The 14,210-nt window shown below is 54.2% G+C and overlaps 1 protein-coding gene across 14 annotated transcripts in view; it reads left to right on the top strand.

The window, feature by feature from the left end:
• The window catches only part of LOC146839233 (uncharacterized), a 212,097-nt gene that overhangs the window by 1,203 nt on the left and 196,684 nt on the right, over window positions 1-14,210 (top strand). The window lies entirely within an intron of this gene.

Raw genomic sequence — 14,210 nt, 5'->3', positions numbered from 1 at the left:
GCTCCTGATGTTCACCAGAGAAACTGAGGCCACGGTGAACAAGCAGCTCACCAAATACCTCGAGTCCCACCAACTTCTGCACAAAGTCCATCCAGGGTTCCAACAGAGCTCTCTGCAGAGACCGTGCTAGCTAAAGCCACGTGGCTATTGGAGACATTATGTATGGAGGTGGGGAGGTGGGGCTCTGATTTGATTAGATCTGTCAGCAGCCTTTGACACCATCTCCCACTCCACTTTACTACAGAGATTGCAGAGGGTGGGTCTTAGGGGAAGTGCCTGCTTGGGGTGGCATCACCTAACTTTAGCCCCTCAGACGATCACCACAGGAGCCCCCCAGGGACTTGTTTTGAGCCACAATCTTTTCAATCTTTACGTGGCCCACTTGGCCAGCCTGATCGAGTCATTCGATATCACCTCCACTCGAATATACACAAATCATTACATTAGAATTAAATGCAGATAAGATGGCCAGTAATTTTAGGAGCTGCCGCCAGGAAGTCGCTGATTGGATGAGCTCAAATCCCTGGCGCTGAACAGTGAAAAAAACGGAAATAGTGGTATTTGGGTCCGGAGCCTCACGGCACAAGGCTGGCGGCCGGTGTCGTTGGGAGATCTGTCCACCCCATTCCATCAGGTCAGCAACCTGGGAGTTTGCGTGGACTCTCATCTGTCCTTAAAAGGGTTCATTAAAATCACCGGCTCTACAGGCTTCTATCAGGAAAATACTTCCGTTCATCCCTGCTTCATCTAGGAGGGACCTGGCTCTAGCCCTGATCCTATCGAGAAGGGATTTCTGCATCTCTCTATACGTAGGTATATCTCAATATCGCCTACATAGGTTGCAGCCACTACAAACACAGCAGCTGGGCTGGTTCTGGGCTTAAAGAAAACAACGTCGATCTTCAACAAACTGGTCAAATTGCACCGGCTTCCTGTCCTGAAAAGATGTCAATATAAAGCACTTAGCAATGTGAAGGATAGTCAGTTGTATGCAATAGATTGAATGTAATGCATTCATATGGGTGGAAAACAGTGTTATGCATTAGCAGGTAAGTACTCGACTTACAATCCCAGTCTTCATGGGTTTGGACCGACACTGGGCAAGGTTCAGTTCCAGGTAGTTACTGCACCACCAGCGGCACTGGGGCGGCCGGGTGCAGAGGTCACTGGGCCCAATGTAAATCAATGGAGACTGGGGGCACCTCGAAGAGGCACGGTTTGCAGGTAAGTACCTGTGGTTTCAAGGCACAGACCCCAGGGGTTAAGATCAGCACGGGGGCCACAAGGCAGCACCAAAGCTACACAACTAGCGGCACATCCCCCATTCTGCCCCTGCCTTTTCATGAGCATAAGTGGAAAACAATGTATGCGCTGCTCCTCAGCCTCCCAATCCCAATGTGAGAGTTCGGGAAAACCACCCTTCAATCAACAGACGCAGAACAAAACCTCAAATGTCCTCACCCTCCGCATTTTCCGGGATGCCAGGAAGTCTCAAATTGTTACGGCTCTGGCGGTTTTCAAAATCTTCTAACTTCCACATCACGTCCAACATCCGTGTTTCATTTGACGTGGCTTGTCGGACTGAGTTTTCTGTTTCAGCCTCTAAAGCAACCACCCGTTCTTCAAGAGCCGTAGTTCTCTCAGCGATCTCGGTCCATGATTTATTTACTTTTCTAATGGCCCCTTGGAGCTTCTTTCTAGCAAGGTGAGCCCGCTTATGTTCTTGTCTTGCTTCCCCCTGCATCTGTTTTAGTGTTAAATATATCAAGCTCGTCGAAGGGGGAAGATGCTACCTCCGTTGAAGGGTTGTCAGATTGGGTTTTGGGGCCTTTTGCAAGGTCTGCATCATCAGTTAAAAACTGAGTAGTCGAGTATTCCCATTTTAGCTGTCTGGAGCGACTATTATCTAAACTTGATTGCCCGGCTTCCGTTTTTTTCCCGCTATGAATTTTCCCTCTTCTCTTGGTTAGTGAGGGCAGGCGTTTTTTAGTGCTAGGATTAGAGAGGGCACTATCCGACTCCGTGCCTGTATTATCCAATTCTGAGGCCTCTTCTTCACTGGGATTGGATAGTTCAAAATCCTCATTTAGGGAGAAGAATTTTTTTCCGCATTCGGGCGTCCCCTCAGCCTTCCCCAGAATACCAGTAAACTTGGGGTCTTTTATTTTTATTGAGCTGCCAACCATCATTAGCTCCCCGCTGTGTTGATTGTCCACTGTTATAGGAGTTGCCGCTTCAAGTGCCCTACTACCCTCCTGCACAGGATCATAAACCCCCCATACAGCTAAACTGGTACTCACAATGTCCACTGGGAGATCAGTGTTCTCCTCAGTCAGTGCTGTCAGAGTCCCACCATTCAAAACAGACGTCTCTCCTTTCTCCACAATAGCCGCTTTCTCCTTTGATTTCCCTTGGCCAGCGAACATCCCAGGAATTACCCTGTGCTGTCTCACGGGTTCTGTTGGACCCGGCCTCGTGGCGTGGTCCTTAACCCCATGGATTGCGCCCGTTCCCCGACCCGGCCTTCACGGGCCACCCGTCTGAACTGCACCAAGGCCCTTCATCCTGAGCTGCACGCGGTCGCATACCCCTCGTGGCTCCGCCATCTTGTTGGCATCCACGTGACTCTGTGCACCAGCCAGCGCGACCCCGCTCAACCCGGCCTCGACCCCAGCGAAGCCCCGACATCCCGGCACCACGGACTGGCCAGGGGGTGCCGCAGGAACCATTCATCACCCCCGGCGGAGGACAGTATCGATGGGACCCCCAACTGTCCTCCCCTCTCGAGGTGTGATCACCCTGCAACTCCCTTGGGCCTGGCGCCTCTCCTGCTGGGCGTCTGGCCACCTCCACCCGGCCTCTCTGCCCCCCCCCGGGCGCATGGGTCCGGACATCAAAGGGCTCCAGACCTATATCTGGGGCGACCCCGCCACAGATCGGCAGTTGTATCCCGGAGTCGAGAGCCCTGCTGATTGAATCGCGGCTGACCCTACGGAGAAGAACTCTTGTCGGAACCATCACGAGCCCTGCTGAATGCGTCGCGGCTCCTTCTTGTGAACACTTTGAACCACCTGGAACATCGGAGCCCTGCTGACGCTGTCGCGGCCCAACCTCGCTGAAACCTTCCTCGGAGCGCTGCTGACGACGTCGCGGCTCGAGCTAAGCAGAAAACCATCTTGAGAGCCCTGCTGATTGAATCGCGGCTCTCCCCGAACTGTACGCCAGAGCCCTGCTGACGCCGTCGCGGCTCGACCCCTCCGAGATCCGGAGGTCCTCCAGCTTGAGGATAAGAACTGGGCCCCAGGTACCCTCGTACCGCATTCCTGCCAAAGACTGTCCCGCTACCCCTACCCTTCCAAAGAGACACTGAGACTTTTGGTGGATCCCTCGATCCCCTCGTGTAAATATTGACCTCGTAACCTTTTTATTGCTGATAAAGAATTGCTTGTCGTAAGACAACCTCCTTGAGTCCTGTGTGGTGGTGTTACTGTGCTAGTACGTGATAGGAGAAGGATCTCTCAGGAGACTTCTCGGCAGCGCTCGGCTACTTCATACAGTGTGAGGGCCCCCCTTGGTGGTCTCGCCGACTCCTCGGGGTACGCCTTCCAACATTTGGTGGCCAGCGACGGGATCCGAGCCGAACGCAGTACGTACCAGCCAGTACCCACTAGCTACCCATCCAAACGAACAGCATCATGAGCAGCCAGGAAAACAACGCGACAATGGAGTTCCAGCCCGAACGGCTGGAGGAATATACGCACAAAGAGTTAAAACAGTTCTGCAAGGACAAAGGCATTGCAACCACCGGCCTAGGTACCAAAGAGGAGATGCAGAAAGCTCTAAGGACATGGTGGGAGGCCGGGGCAGGCCCCTCCCAGGAAGAAGGTCCCTTGCCCCTGACTGAGACCACATCAACCGCACTGACTCCGGCAACCGGAGGAAGAAAGAGCCTAGAAACCGGCCTCTCCGAAGACGAAATACGAGAGCGGGAGAAGGTCCGGAGCCACGAGCTAGAGCTCGCACGACTGCGGCTGGACGGCGAACTCCAGCTGGCAGAAAAGAAACTGGCCCTAGAGCAGCTACGGCTTCAAGAGGAGATAGAGGAGAAGAGACGACACCGGGAGTTGGAGGAGAAGAAACTGACTCTTGAGCACGAGCGCAGTCTCAAGGAGCTCGAGATCAAGGCCCAGAACGGAGGGACCAACACCCCCAGTACTAGAGACACTCTACCGCCTTCCGAGACCAAGGTACATATCCCGAAAGAGGTCGTCAAGGAGTATTACAAGAATGACGACATCCAACAATGGTTCAAGGCCTACGAGGTGGCCATGACCTCTCATCGGGTGCCCCGAAAAGACTGGGGCGCGGACCTGTGGGGGCGGTTCCTGAGTGAGGGTCGAGACACGCTGCTCCAGCTGCCGGAGGAGGTGATGACCTCCTACGATCACATGAAGGAGGCCCTGCTCACCCGCTACGGGCTAACCGCGGAAATGTACCGCCTGCGGTTCAGAGACTGCAAAAAAATCCCGGGTACCACATGGGTGGAATATGTGGACTTTTTTAGTCGGGCCCTAGAAGGGGGGAGCAAAGTAACCACCTACGGGCAGTTGGTCGACCTCATCGTGTGGGAACATCTCTCCAACAATTGCTTCGTGGAACTGAGACAGCACCTCCTCGACAGCAAAATGACCGACCCGCGAAAACTTGCCGTCGAGGCCGATCGATGGGTCAACTCCCGGGTCCCCCGGAACTCAATGGGGGAGTACCAAAGGAACCCCAACGGACCCACCCGCCAGCGCGGTGGAGGGGGAGGGCCGAACAGGAACCGAGACCCTCCCGCCGGGGCCCCCCGGAGCCCCCCTCGAGGGCCACCGCAGCAACAACTCTCCCCGAGCCTAGCCCGAAGGGGGGCGCCCCCGGACAGACCCGGACCACGGCCACCAGTGACCTGCTACGGCTGCCAACAAACCGGACACTATGCCAGCGATCCGGTCTGCCTCCTGAACCGAAGAAACGGGGCCGGCGGGCCCCCGCCCCGACAGCTGGCAGCCGCCGCCCTGGGAGAAGGAGAAGAGGAAGAGGAGGCCCTCGACCGAGGGAACACTGAGTGGGAGCCGGCAGCCATGTCCCTGGTCTGCCTGGGTAGCCGAGAAATGGTACCCTGCACCCCCATCCCGAGCAACACCCAGAAGTACCGGCAGCAGGTCACGGTCAATGGACAACGGGCCGAAGCCCTTCGTGACACAGGCGCCAGTATCACCGCTGTCCGCTGCCACCTGGTGACCCCTGAACAGATTCTACCGAATGTACTGTGCCCCGTACGGACGGACGACAACAGTGAAAGCCTGTGCCAGATGGCCCTGGTCCCCTTCGAGTGGGGAGGGGTGACGGGCCTGCTGAAGGTGACGGTGCGCGACGACGCCCCTGTCGACTGCCTCCTGGGGAACGACTTGGAGAGTTCCCCCTGGGCTCAAGTAGAGCGACGAGAGCACCTCCGAATGTTGGGACTGGCTGACTGGGCCTGCGCCATCACCCGGTCCATGACCGCCCGGGCCCCCCCGCTCATCCTCGACCTCCGGGGCCGCCCAAGCCGAGGGGCTCACACCCTCTCCCACCAGCAGCGAGGAGGAGGCGGACACCGACCCTGGACCCAGCGAATCCTCCCCCGAAGAGATGGCTTCCCCGAGCGCCCTACCAGAGCTGACACAATGGCGACACGAAGGAGGCCCCACCCGAGAGCAGTTCCAGCAAGAACAGCAGTCCTGTCCCTCTCTCGAAGGGGTCCGACAACAGGCGTCCGCGCAAGCCAACGGTGACCAGACCGGCACCCACTGGGTCTACTGGGCCGAGGGCCTGTTGTACAGTGAACAGAAAGTGGCAGAACTCGGGGCCAGCCGCGTGTTGGTGGTCCCCCTCCGCTTCCGGGAGTTCCTTCTCAACCTGGCACATGATGTGCCCCTCGCCGGGCACTTGGGGCAAGACAAAACGTACAGTCGTCTGGTGACCCACTTCTACTGGCCCCGGATGCGGAGAGACGTGGACAACCACTGCCGGTCCTGCCAGACCTGCCAAGCCAGCGGGAAGACGGGGGGTCGGGTCAAGGCCCCCCTCCAGCCCTTTCCAGCCGTCAGCACCCCGTTCGAACGGGTCGGAATCGATATTGTGGGGCCCCTGGACCCCCAAACCGCCCTGGGCCACCGCTTCATCCTGGTCCTCGTGGACCACGCCACCAGGTACCCGGAGGCGGTCCCGCTAAGAACTATAACGGCCCCTGTGGTAGGCCGGGCCTTGATGGGGATCTTCTCCCGAGTGGGATTTCCCCGCGAAGTGGTGAGCGACCGCGGCACGAACTTTATCTCCAGGTACATGCGGTCCCTGTGGCAGCAGTGCGGGGTCACATACAAGTTCACGACCCCCTATCACCCTCAGGGGAACGGACTGGTTGAGCGGTTCAACCGAACATTAAAAGGGATGATCCAGGGCCTGGAAGAGCCCCTCAGGCGGAAATGGGATGTCCTGCTGCCGTGCCTCCTGTTTGCCTATCGGGAGGTCCCGCAGAAGTCCCTGGGGCTCAGCCCGTTTGAACTGTTGTATGGACACCCGGTCCGCGGACCGCTCAGCCTGGTCAAGGAGGACTGGGAGATGAAACCCCAAGGCGCCCCTCCTGACGTCTACCGATACCTCCTGACCCTCCGAAACCAGACCCGCAAGTTCCGAGCCATGGCCGAAGCCAACCTCGAGGCCAGCCAGGAGGACATGAAGCAGTGGTACGATCGAAACGCCTCCACCAAAGAATTCGAGCCAGGTCAGAAAGTATGGGTCATGGCCCCGGTCGAACCCGGCGCCCTCCAGGACAAGTGGACCGGGCCCTTCAAGGTAGTGGAGAAAAAGAGTCCCGTCACCTACCTGGTCGACCTGGAGTCCCCCCGGAACCCCCTCCGGGTCCTACATGCTAACAGGCTAAAACCCCACTTTGCCCGGACCGAACTGAGCCTGCTGCTGGCGACCGACGAGGGGGGCGAGGACGACTCCGAGCCCCTGCCCGACCTCTTGCAGTCCGACATTCATGATGGATCGATCGAAGGGGTCCAACTCGCCTCTTCCCTGACTCCGGAACAGTGCAACGACTGCCAGCAATTGCTGCGGGACTACGCAGCCCTCTTCTCCCTCACCCCGGGGGTGACCCACTGGTGCGTCCACGACGTCGACACCGGGGAGAGCCCCCCCGTGTGACACAGAGCCTACCGGGTGCCTGACCGAGTGCGGGCCTGCATCCAGGCCGAAGTAACGAAGATGCTGGCCCTGGGGGTCATCGAACCCTCCGACAGCCCGTGGGCCAGCCCTGTCGTCCTGGTGCCCAAGGCCGCAGCTCCCGGCCACCCCCCAGAGTTGCGATTCTGCGTGGACTACCGAGCCCTAAATGCCGTAACCAAGACAGACGCCCACCCGATACCCCGGGCCGACGAGCTCATCGACCGCCTGGGGGCCGCTCGCTACTTGAGCACGCTGGACATCACCGCCGGGTACTGGCAAATCCAGCTCACCCCTGGCGCCCAAGAAAGATCCGCCTTTTCGACCCCGCATGGGCATTACTGTTATTGTTATTGTTAATTCAATCTTGTATAGCGCGTATATACCGACAGGTCTCATAGCGCTCAAACAGAGGAAAAAACAAGAACATGGAAACAGACCAGGTCCTAGGTGCTGAAAGGATTCACACCAGATCAAACGCTTCTCTGAAGAGGAGGGTTTTAAGTTTTGCACGAAAGGGGAGAAGTCTAGATTCCTTCCGAAGCTCTCCGGGCAACTGATTCCACAGTTGGGGCAGGAGGATCGAAAAGGCTTTGCCTCCTTTCGATGCGAGGTTGAAACGAGGGCATATAAGTCTACTGGCTTCCGCTGAGCGCAGCACTCGTCCTGGCACGTATTTGAGTACACGTTCTTTTATGTATTCCGGGGCGTGACCATAAAGGGCTTTGTGTGTAATACACAGACCCTTAAACTTGGCTCTTTGCCTAATGGGTAGCCAATGTAGTTCACTCAGTAGAGGGGTAGCATGAGTTCTTCTAGGTAGTCTAAAAATGAGCCTGGCTGCATCGTTCAATACTATCTGCAGTTTATTTGTCAACTTCTGAGGTAGCCCAACATATAGTGCATTTCCATAGTCCAGTCTGGAGACTATCGTAGCTGCTACTATCGTCTTCAAGGTCGAGACCGAGAGGAGGGGAACAAGTTTCCTCAGCTGTCGCAGCAGACCGACGCAAGTACCGACCACTGCGTTGACCTGATTAGTCATAGAGAGCTCAGAGTCGATCTTTATACCCAGGCTTTTTACCACAGGTGTTGGCAAGGGGGGGGATCCTAACTCCTGAGGCCAAAAAAGATCGTTCCAGGGGTTGCCTTTAGTTGAAATGGCAAGGACCTCCGTTTTGTCGGGATTAATTTTTAAGGAGTTAGCTGCCATCCAGCCAACCGTGAACCTGAGTATGCTCTGGGCAGACTGTTGAGCAAGGGTCGAATTCTCAATCCTTAGGATAAGCTGAGTGTCATCCGCATAGTTGAACACTCTGCAGTCCATTTTGGCTAGCGCGGACACCAGGGGCTGCAGGTATATATTAAAGAGAAGGGGGGATAGCGCGGATCCTTGCGGGACTCCGCAAGAGATGTTGCCCTTGTCTGATACCTGCTCGGCTAATTGGACCCTCTGCGTTCGTCCTGATAGAAAGGATTCTAGCCATTTAAGGGCCTGACCTTGAATGCCCAGGTCTGCCAGACGGGAAAGTAATTTTTGGTGGCAGACAGTGTCAAACGCCGCTGACAGATCTAATAAAATCAGGGCGTTAGGTTCTTTAATATCGGCTTTCCGTCTGAGTTCATCCACGACCGACAGCATGACCAGCTCGGTACTGTGGTGGGCTCTAAAGCCTGCCTGGTGATCCTGGAGAATCTGATGCTTTTCCAGAAATGCTGAAAGAGTTAGCAGAACATGTTTCTCTAAGACCTTCGCCAGAAAGGGCAGCTGAGAGATAGGCCTATAGTTCTTGAGTATAGTCCTGTCAGCACCTGTTTTTTTTAGAAGTGGAATAACTCTAGCCTCCTTCATATTAGCAGGGACCTGACCTAATGTTAGGGAATTGTTCAAGAGCATAAGAATCTGATTCTCTAACACAGGAAGTGCCATTCTAAATATCCGAGGGGGACAGGGGTCAATAGGGGAGCCAGACTTAGTCCCATAGGCCAGCCGAGAGAGAGTACTAGCTTCCAAAGGCGGGAAGCTGGAGATGGAATTGCCCTTGGGAAGAGAAGAGATAGGGGGTTCCAAAGTGTCTGTAGAGATCCGAATGTCTTTAATCTCTAGAAGGATGTCGGCTACTTTCTGCAGAAAGAAGGCCTGAAGAGCGTTGCAGTCAAACGGTATGGCTGCCAAGTTGTTGTCGGGCTTTTTGCTAAGTTCTTTCAGAATCTTAAAAGTCTCTTTTTGGATGTTCGGTGCGCTAGTAATGCGCTCCGCATAGTATTCGGCCTTCCTGGATGTAATGGCTTCATTCCGAAGGGCATCACTTTCGGGTGATGCCCTTCGGAATGAAGAACGCCCCGGCCACCTTCCAAAGACTAGTGAACAAGGTTTTGGCCGGGCTTGAGGCCTTCAGCGCGGCCTACCTCGATGACATTGCCGTGTACAGCAACCACTGGGCAGAGCACCTCCTCCACCTTAAAGCCGTCCTGGCCGCCCTCCAGCGGGCCGGGCTCACAATCAAGGCCAGCAAATGCCAAATCGGCCACGGATCCGTGACCTACCTGGGCCATCAAGTGGGGAGCGGGCAGGTGGCCCCCCTCCAAGCGAAGATAAATGCCATCTAGGCCTGGGAACCCCCCACTACCCAGACCGCTGTCCGGGCCTTCCTGGGCCTCACCGGATACTACCGGCGGTTTATCCGGGACTATGGGAGCATTGTTGGCCCCCTCACAGAGTTAACGTCCAAAAAGCAGCCCAAGAAGGTGCACTGGACACCCCGCTGCCAAGCAGCCTTCGACACCCTGAAAACAGCCATGTGCACTGCTCCGGTGCTGCAGGCCCCGGACTACAATAAGGAGTTCGTGGTGCAGACGGACGCCTCCGAGTATGGGATCGGGGCCGTCCTATCCCAAGCCGACGAAAAGGGGCTCGACCGACCAGTGGCCTTCATCAGCCGACGACTACTGCCCCGAGAGCAACGATGGAGCACCATTGAGCGTGAGGCCTTCGCTGTAGTGTGGGCCCTCAAGAGGCTCCGACCCTACCTCTTTGGTACCCACTTCCGGGTCCAGACCGACCACCGGCCCCTGCGGTGGTTAATGCAAATGCGGGGCGAGAACCCCAAGCTGCTGCGGTGGTCCATCTCGCTACAAGGGATGGACTTTGACGTCGAACACCGGCCCGGCAATGACCACGCCAACGCCGACGGCCTGTCCCGCTTCTTCCGCCTTGACTAGGAGAATCCCCAAGGAGATGGGTGACTCTCCATGCCTTCGGCTGGGGGGGACGCCTGTTGGACCCGGCCTCGTGGCGTGGTCCTTAACCCCATGGATTGCGCCCGTTCCCCGACCCGGCCTTCACGGGCCACCCGTCTGAACTGCACCAAGGCCCTTCATCCTGAGCTGCACGCGGTCGCATACCCCTCGTGGCTCCGCCATCTTGTTGGCATCCACGCGACTCTGTGCACCAGCCAGCGCGACCCCGCTCAACCCGGCCTCGACCCCAGCGAAGCCCCGACATCCCGGCACCAAGGACTGGCCAGGGGGTGCCGCAGGAACCATTCATCGCCCCCGGCGGAGGACAGTATCAATGGGACCCCCAACTGTCCTCCCCTCTCGAGGTGTGATCGCCCTGCAACTCCCTTGGGCCTGGCGCCTCTCCTGCTCCACCCGGCCTCTCCGCCCCCCTCGGCGCATGGGTCCGGACATCAAAGGGCTCCAGACCTATATCTGGGCGACCCCGCCACAGATCGGCAGTTGTATCCCGGAGTCGAGAGCCCTGCTGATTGAATCGCGGCTGACCCTACGGAGAAGAACTCTTGTCGGAACCATCACGAGCCCTGCTGACTGCGTCGCGGCTCCTTCTTGTGAACACTTTGAACCACCTGGAACATCGGAGCCCTGCTGACGCTGTCGCGGCCCAACCTCGCTGAAACCTTCCTCGGAGCCCTGCTGACGACGTCGCGGCTCGAGCTAAGCAGAAAACCATCTTGAGAGCCCTGCTGACGCCGTCGCGGCTCGACCCCTCCGAGATCCGGAGGTCCTCCAGCTTGAGGATAAGAACTGGGCCCCAGGTATCCTCGTACCGCATTCCTGCCAAAGACTGTCCCGCTACCCCTACCCTTCCAAAGAGACACTGAGACTTTTGGTGGATCCCTCGATCCCCTCGTGTAAATATTGACCTCGTAACCTTTTTATTGCTGATAAACAATTGCTTGTCGTAAGACAACCTCCTTGAGTCCTGTGTGGTGGTGTTACTGTGCTAGTACGTGATAGGAGAAGGATCTCTCAGGAGACTTCTCGGCAGCGCTCGGCTATTTCATACAGTGTGAGGGCCCCCCTTGGTGGTCTCGCCGACTCCTCGGGGTATGCCTTCCAACAGGTTCCGCCTCTTCCCCCGGACGCTGTTCTTTTTTGGGGATTTTGCCTGCTCAATAAAGGATGTTCCTATAGTTCCTCGAAGATAGAGTAATATCAACCCGAAGGCTAAAGTGGATAAAATGCACCATATAGACCTTAAGGAAAATCCATATGTTGGATTTAAATGCCCTCACACACCCTTGCAGGTGTCATGCTTCATCATTTGGGCTGCTCCTCGCCGGGCCGGCGGTGCAATGCCTAGCGGGCTCCCTAAAAAGGGGCACTTTAACGGAGATCTTTTATCCGACTGCTTAAAGGTGAAGTGCGGGTGTGGGGCCTAGTTAATGTAGATATAGAGTAGTGAGATTAAAATAAGGTAAGGAGTGCCTGGTGAAAGTGAGTTTTGGCACTTATACGAGTATTATGTCTCCTGTTAAGGTGGCATGTAATTTACAAAAGTCGGTCAACATGTTTCTTGCTTGGAGCGATTATGCTTGCGATTCTTCAGGACCTTAATGAAAAAAGTTATCTACATTCAACAACCTACTTAGGTTAGGGTTATATGTCAATCTACGTCTTTGCGTCCAGACTCAATACCTGTTAGTGTCAGGAGCTACCTGAAAAGGAGAAAAGGTATGGTCAAGCAAATATACAGGTGCTTTTGATAAAAACAATTGGTAAAGCCTTCAATGTGACACACACTCTATAATTTGAATTAAAAGTGGTGCGGTTTCGTAACGTACGTCACAGTTGTTAAAGAGCCGCAGTGGTGTATCCCTCGGTGAGCTAAAGTGACTACTCACCGAAGTGGAACATCTATAGAAAGCACCACACATTCGTGCAGAAGTGACTCACCCTAATCAGTCCCTATCCTGGCATCAACAGTGCTCGGTGGGCTTGTACACGAGTATGACTTCCTCAAATTAATAAGACTGTATTAAACGAGATATACATCAATCATATGGTCTGATATGGTTGTCTTGAAAACACAAAGAATAAACATCAGAGAAGCAGTCTATAGATTCTGGATTCTAGTATAATAAATTAATTTTTAAAAATTACATTACAAACTGCACAGTAGGTCAGTGTCTCATGTCGTGTCCTAATCCTTAACCCGTTACTGAATCTGCCTGTTATTATCTTGCACAGCAAAAGAGTGTATAATGAAGCCAGGATTAGGGGAAAAAAAATGGTGGCAGTGTATACTTGTGCATAGGATGAGTTTATTATAGTATGGGGCAGTGTCACCCCAAATATGTAGCAAATACAATTAACATCGTGGTTAGTTTCATTGGGAACCCACGTTAGAATATGGTCCTTTAGTGTAGACACAAGGATTGAATCATGGTATTCACATTGTGCCTTATGTCTCCACCTCCTTGCTGCCAGCTAGGGGAGTAGCATTCCCAGCCTTTCTCCCGACCGGAGACTTCCGCGAAGCCAGCGGGCTTCGTAGACTCCCTACGGCATTCCCCGCCAATGCGCCATTCTCCGCTCGGTCCAGCGGATTTTTCGGTGGCTTAGGAGGCATCCCGCTCCGTGAAGAACGCGCTCGCAGCCACCAGCTCCACCAACGGAACAGTGATTTCAGCGCGGCTTAGAGTAGAACTCCTTGTTTCGGCGGTCGGCCTCTTTCTGTGCATGCGCCCACCACCGTCTGTTTTCAGGGGGATAATCACTCGTAAAGTCTTGGGTTTAAATCCTTAAATCATATTAGAGCCATGGAGCAGTGATGAGTGGCTTCGGCAGCGTTCAAGCAGCCGCCATCTTACCTGTCTCCAACTTAATAAATTACACAATTTAGCATTAATATAAAAAAAATACACCTCATGTGAGTTCCTTTGTACGTAAAAAGGAAATTATATATGTGACTCCATATAAACAGTTGTAATATTAATACCCCTAGTACAAAATACAATTTGGCCCACTAAAACACTTTGGATCAAAATATATGAGGTACAAAATGGACCCCAACTCACAAACGTGAGTACCCTAACGCATAGTATGTACATTTCTGTTACATATACTGATCTAAGAATTAACATCAAGCCTGAGCCCTGGAGAAAATTAATTAGTTCATCAGAGTTTCTCTTCGTAATTGGATACAGTCAAATCCCAGAGTCGACGCGTTTCAGTAGATTCTAATCCATATTCCCCACCTTCTTCAGAACAGTACTAATTTGGTATTTATCTCGCACAATCAAATTGGCAAGTTCATGAAGTATCTAAAAAGATGGTAAACACATTTTTAATAATGAAATTTTTAGGATAACAGAAAAAACAAAGATAAAAAACTTTCTTAAAAACATTAACATCAGATGTGCCTTTATGTCTCATCTCTACTTGGTGGCATTCAGTACATCCCTTCTCAAGGTGCATTCACCACATGCTGTGTCCACTCTCAGATATTAACAAGACGCCCCCAGATTTGGGCACATCCCCCCCTTTATGGGATCACAGCTCCAGTGTTCTATGCTCCTCCTTCAGTCACTGTATATCAGAAAGCACAGAATTCTCTGCAGTAATGATGCTCTCGCTCTCATTCACCCTCTAATCTTCCCTTAAATTAGCGATGCTCGGGTATTTATTGAAATATAAGGATAATGGGACAGGAG

The sequence above is a fragment of the Triturus cristatus genome, chromosome 4_2 (assembly GCF_964204655.1).
Source record: "Triturus cristatus chromosome 4_2, aTriCri1.1, whole genome shotgun sequence".
In the NCBI taxonomy this organism is placed as follows: domain Eukaryota; kingdom Metazoa; phylum Chordata; class Amphibia; order Caudata; family Salamandridae; genus Triturus; species Triturus cristatus.
This window is presented reverse-complemented; position numbering and strand designations above follow the sequence as displayed.